The sequence below is a fragment of the Piliocolobus tephrosceles genome, chromosome X (genome assembly GCF_002776525.5).
Source record: "Piliocolobus tephrosceles isolate RC106 chromosome X, ASM277652v3, whole genome shotgun sequence".
NCBI lineage: Eukaryota > Metazoa > Chordata > Mammalia > Primates > Cercopithecidae > Piliocolobus > Piliocolobus tephrosceles.
In genome coordinates, this window is record NC_045455.1 from 59,842,262 (window position 1) to 59,848,166 (window position 5,905).

Here is a 5,905-nt window from a genome sequence, read left to right on the forward strand (position 1 = left end):
TATTCTACTCTTTCCTTTCTATTTATTTATAATATTGGTGCCTGCTCATCCAATCTCATTTTCTCACTATTGTTCTTGTCCCCGTTGTTCTTGCTTTTGATCTCAATGAGTGTTTTTTTAATTTTATGTTTTAATTGTAAATTGGCAAATTATAGTAAATATTTGTTGTAAATATTTAAGGGGTACAAAACAATGTTTTGATTTATTAACACAATCTCGAATCATTAAATGAAGCTGATTGACATATCCATCACCTTAAATACTTATGACTTTTTGTTGTGACAAAATACGAAATGTACTCTCTTAGCAAATCTGAAATGTATAATATGTTATTATCTACCACATTCTCCATGTGGTCCAGTAGATCTCATAGAAAAAAGTCCTTATTTCTTCAGTCTAATTGAGGCTTTGGGCCTTTTGACCCTTATCTTCCCTTTCCCCTGTACCCCTCCAGCCTCTGGTAAACACTTAGAAAGTGTAACATATCAGGTACATGTATTTGCAATTCACGTTAATTTTTCAGACTCCTATTGATAAATATTGGCCTGTTTGTGATCTAGGATTATACAGATTTTTTGGGAAATAAGCAATGGATCAACCTTTTCACCTAAGTGACAAAATTCTCCCATTCATAAACTTTCAGTTTCAGATTAATTTTATTTTGCTATTTTTTAAAAAAACACATAACATATGAACACATATTTATGAGATTTGTACATTTTATATTTTACCTTTTTGTAAAACAAAACCATATGTATGTAGTTACAAGGGTGAGTTTTGGAAATTTCTATTTTTTTCTAATAATATTTTTGCCTTTTTTGTAATATATAATAGAAAAAAGTATGTTTTTCTGGGCAAAATTGCAAAGCAAATTATATAAAATAATATCTGATAATACTTATTTTATACAGTACAGGACTTTTATACAGTCTCTTTTTTCAGCAAACCTTTTTATACAGAATGGGCCTTAAGATGATCAAATATTATCTGTGAATATGAATATTCAGGCTCTTCTATAACGAAAGTAAGATATGAAACAAATATGAGTGTGCATGTATGTAAATACACACACACTTAGAATGCTTGCTTAATTTTAGATCACCTTTCACAAATTCATTAGGTTCTCTGAGAGATATTTTTTATATCTATTCAAGACGATTTAACATAAATAACTTTGACATGAACAAATTGTTTGTTCTTCAAATATGTCATTGAAAAGCTTTTTTTGCAACACCATCTAAAAACAAGTGTAGCCACTGAAGACTAAAAATGTAATGACAAAATAATATCTATCTATGGCTCCTCTCTCCTTCTGAAATAAAGTAATGATTACGTATTTGGCAAACATGTGCAGAAGTGTTTCAAAAAGGACATTTGAAAATAACAAAAGGTCTACACAAAATTTATAACGGAGTAAAATATTTGTGGAAATGCTGTATAATTCACTTTGCAGTACTGTATAAAAATTTTTCAAACTTTCTAAATTTTATTGTTAGCTCTCCATCTTTCCAATTGTGTGATAATTGGCGGGTTACTGATTGACTCTTTCAAATCTTAGTTTCTGCTTGTGAATGATGAAAAGTAATAATGGAAATTACTTCATAAATGTGATTTAAAGTAAACTGAGCAAAAAGAACTGAGCAAATTTCTGACTTGTAAATTATCCAGTATATGCTCATGTTTATTTTATTTTTAGTTTTATATTATTTTATTTATTTATTTATTTATTTATTTATTTTAAATCAACTTTTATTTTAAGTTCTGGGGTACATGTGCAGGCTTGTTACATAGGTAAACATATACCATGGTGGTTTGTAGCACAGATCAACTCATCATGCATGTTTTAAGACCAGCACCTATTAACTGTTCTTCCTGATGCACCCCCTCCCCTTCCCCTGACAGGCCCCAGTGTGTGTTGTTCCCCAGCCATGTGTCCACGTGTTCCCATCGTTCAGCTCCTACTTGTAAGTGAGAACATGCTGTGTTTCATTTTCTGTTCCTGCATTAGTTTGCTAAGAATAATGGCTTCCAGCTCCATCCATGTCCCTGCAAAGACATGATCTTGTTCCTTCTTATGGCTGCATAGTATTCCATGGTGTATATGTACCACATTTTCTTTATCCAGTCTATCATTGATGGGCATTTAGGTTGATTGCATGTCTTTGTTATTGTGAATAGTGGAGCAATGAACTTACGCATGGATGTATCTTTAAAACAGAATGATTTATATTCCTTTGGGTGTATAGTCAGTAATGGGATTGCTGGGTCAAATAGTATTTCTGCTTCTAGATCTTTGAGTAATTCCCATACTGTCTTCCACAATGGTTGAACTAATTTACATTTCCACCAACAATGCAGAAGCATACGTTTTTCTGTGCAACCTCACCAGCATCTATTGTTTCCTGACTTTTTAATAATCACCATTCTGACTGGCATGCAATGGTACCTCATTGTGGTTTTGACTTGGATTTCTCTAATGATCAATGATTTTGAGATTTTTTTTTCTTATGTTTCTTAGCCACATGAATGTCTTCTTTTGAAAAGTGTCCTTGAATATCCTTTGCCCACATTTTAATGGGGTTGCTTGTCTTTTCCTTGTAAATTTGTTTAAGTTGCCTGTAGACTCTGGATATTAGACCTTTGTCAGATAGATTGCAAAAATTTTCTCCCATTCTGTAGGTTTTCTGTTCACTCTGATGATGGTTCATTTTGCTGTGTAGAAGCTTTTTAGTTTGTTTAGACCCAATTTGTTAAATTTTTGCTTTTGTTACAATACCTTTTGGCATTTTAGTAATGAAGTCTCTGCCAATGCCTATGTCTTAAATGGTATTGCCTAGACTTTCATCTAGTGTTTTTATAGTTTTGGGTTTTACATTTAAGTCTGTAATCTATCTTGAGTTAATTTTTGTATAAGGTATAAGGAAGGGGTCCAGGTTTTATTTTCTGCATATGGCTAACCAGTTCTCCCAGCACCACTTATTAAATAGGGAGTCTTTTCCTCATTGCTTGTTTTAGTCAGATTTGTCAAAGATCAGTTGGTGGTAGGTGCGGTCTTATTTCTGAGTTCACCATTCTCTTCCATTGGGCTATGTGTACCAGTATCATGCTGTTTTGGTTACTATAGCCTTGTAGTACAGATTGAAGTCAGGGAGCATGACTCCTCCAGTGTGGTTCTTTTTGCTTAGGATTGTCCTGGCTATTCAGGCTCTGTTTTAGTTCCATATGAATTTGAAAGTAGTTTTTTCCTAATTCTGTGAAGAATGTCATTGGTAGTTTAATGGGAATAGCATTGAATCTATAAATTACTTTGGGCAGTATGGCCATTTTCACAATATTGATTCTTCCCATCCATGAAATAAAAAATATAATTGAGTCTCATCATCATATCATGAAAATAGTTTTAAGAGAAAACTAGTAGCCGGGCACAGTGGCTCACGCCTGTAATCCTATCACTTTGGGAGGCTAAGATGGGCAGATCACTTAAGGTCTGGAGTTCAAGATCAGCCTGACCAACATATAGAAACCCGGTCTCTACTAAAAATACAAAAAAAAAAAAAAAAAAAAAAATTAGTTTGTCATGGTGGGTGACCACCTGTAGTCCCAGCTATCAGGAGGCTGAGACAGGATAATTGCTTGAACCCAGGAGGTAGAGGTTTCAGTGAGCTGAGATCTCACCACTGCACTCCAGCCTGGGTGACACAGTGAGACCTTGTCTCAAACAAACAAACAAACAAACAAACAAACAAACAAACAAACAACAAAGAAGAGAAAACTAGCTAGATGAATATTATTGCTTCCTATTTTCAACCAGTAAATAGTTGCCACTGATAAATTGACAGCCATGAGTCTGTCAAGAATGCTCATGATATATTATATAATACAACATGCTTGTTCACAGATGGAAAAATTCTAGGAAGCAAAGTATGTGTATTTCTTGATTTCATAATGCAAGACAAGCACAAAAGCACCACCCATGACACTGAGAACACTGGACAATGCACCCTTGAAAAATCTTTGCTTTCTTCATCAAAAGCAATCTTCCTTCAGCAGTCAAAAATGCCTATGTACTCAAGACCAGCCTGGCCAACATGGTGAAACCCCGTCTCTACTAAAAATACAAAATTAGCCAGCCTTGGTGACTCACACCTGTAATCCCACCTACTCAGGAGACTGAGGCAGGAGAATCACTTGAACCCAGGAGTTGGAGGTTGCAGCGAGACTAGATTGTGCCACTGCACTCCATCCTGGGCGACAGAGACTCCATCTAAAAAAAAAAAAGCCTGTGTACATGATGTCAGTTCCTTTATGCCCTGACTGCATCACCATTCAGCAGTGAACAGTGTCAAATGGATAGGAAGTCAACCCTGCAACAACAATGACAGGCTGTGCAATCATCCAGCTGATGATGATGTGAGTACTCTTGGGAATCCAGAAGCATTCCTTTTGCAGTGTCACAGATGCTGAAGTAGGCAGCTGGGTAGATGATAATACCTTGCACAGACATGGTAAAGCCTTGGCATAAGCCTTTAATCCTATTAGATTTGTAGATATTAACCAGACAGTCACCAAGGCTTCTGAATTCCCTTTCAGCTCTAGCTTTACCCACATCCGCTGGCAGATGGGTACAGGCAAAATCAAAAGGGTACACAAAACACAAGAATGTGGCTCCAGCACACTGCCTGATGCCAGGTTCCTTGCAACATAGTGCCAAAAGTGCGTCCTCTGGTCCACACTACCCAGGAAGATCTGCTGGTATTTATCTTTGAAGGCAAAGTTGAGAGCCTGGGTGGGGAAGTATCTGATCACATTGGCCAGGTTACAAAGCCAGAAGGACAGGACTCTCTTCTCCTTGGGAATATGGACCACACAGTCTATAATGCACTTGTATTGCTTATGTGTGGTAATTTTCTTGCTGCAGCAGCAGCTTGAGCCACTTGATGGGTGCTACTGCTGCCTTAGAGATGGCTTCTACCACCCCACCTGCAGGAAGTCACTGATCGAAGGACACAGCATCATCTGTCATGTTGAAAGGAAAGGGCAGGCAGGCTGCTGTGAGATTGGATGGGCCAGGAACTCTTTAATTTCAGGGCTTTGGGGCCTCATGTTATTTCAGAGAGTAAGCTTCCTGTTTATGGGGCACATCTACGAGTTTCCAGAAAAATTATGGAACTGCAATTCTCCTGAAATATTAAGATTTGTAGTATTAGTATATTATCTTTTTCCCTTTTAAGTTATCGTAATAAAATATGGTCCTTAAAAGCCTGCCTTTTTGATATTTGTTGTGACATGTTTGATTGCCTAACATGTGAACAATTTTATTTAAGGATTCTTTTGTATTTAAAAAGTATGTGTATTCTGAAGTTGCGGCATGCTATTCTAAATATATTGATTAGATCAAGCTTGTGAATTTTTCTATTCAAGGCTTTTGAATGTTTTCTACTTTTCTCTGCTTGATATTAAAAATTTTGAAAGAATTCAGTTAAATTTTTCTGTTTTGTTTATTTGGAAATCTTTACTTATGGTTCTGTCAGCTTTTATTTTCCTTTTAGTAAAGAAAAAAATCAAAACTGTGTTTTTGCATGTACACAAGTTTAAAATCATGGTATTTCTCTTTTTTTCACTTGAAGTGACATACTTATACATGGTAATAATGTTTCATGTTAAATATCTATTTTCCTAATATTAATATGACCACTTCAGTTTTCTTTTTGTTTGTATTTATCTAAAACTTTACTTCTAATCCTTCCATGTGTGAGTTTTATATGAATCTCATGTAAACAACTATATTTCTTATAGCTAATCTTGCAGACTTTATTTTGTTGGTTTTACTTTATCCTTTTCTATTTGTTGTAACTAGTTACAAAATTGGATTATTTCCACAACATTATTTTGTGATTTCTATAAA

The 5,905-nt window shown here is 35.2% G+C and overlaps 1 pseudogene; it reads right to left on the reverse strand.

Annotated features, from left to right (window-relative positions):
* Nucleotides 1–3,909: 3,909 nt before the first annotated feature.
* Nucleotides 3,910–5,023, reverse strand: LOC111552013 (annotated as a pseudogene).
* Between the last annotated feature and the right edge of the window lie 882 nt (nucleotides 5,024–5,905).